The sequence below is a fragment of the Trypanosoma equiperdum genome, assembly GCF_001457755.1.
Source record: "Trypanosoma equiperdum strain OVI genome assembly, contig: ctg_807, whole genome shotgun sequence".
Lineage (NCBI taxonomy): Eukaryota > Euglenozoa > Kinetoplastea > Trypanosomatida > Trypanosomatidae > Trypanosoma > Trypanosoma equiperdum.
Window position 1 is genome coordinate 3,024 of NW_027124762.1, and position 513 is coordinate 3,536.

Consider the following 513-nt stretch of genomic DNA (forward strand, 5'->3'; position numbering starts at 1 on the left):
CTCGCTTTCGCTTGCTGCTGATGGTTTTGCTGTCAGTACTTCGCACAACAAATTGAACAGCTTCGAGTTTCTTCCGCTGTCGGGTGCCGCGCATTCGGTAAGTCTTGCAGTTAGTGAACAAAACAGTACCAGTGCTATTGTCAATCTCGTCGGTTTGTAGTCCATTGGAATTGCCATGCCGTCGCCGGCCGTGCTTCCGGGCCGAACGTAGCTTCTAAAAACGAAACAGGATTAATAATAGTAGTAATTGTTGTTGCAAATGAAGTTGAAATCGTAGTTGGAGTAGAATTATAAATTTTTTTCTAATCTGCTTGTGCGATAACAAGGGTTAGGGGTTTGTCATAAAAAACTTTATTAAGAAACAGTAAAGGTATCAGTAACGATTACTTGGCTAAGCCCTTGACGCTTCCATTCTACGGACAGAAAGCATAATTCACTCGAAAAATTTTTAAAAAATAGACTGTTATCGGTATTTGGGTCCACAGGCTAGAGTGACAATTTTTTTACCTAAAT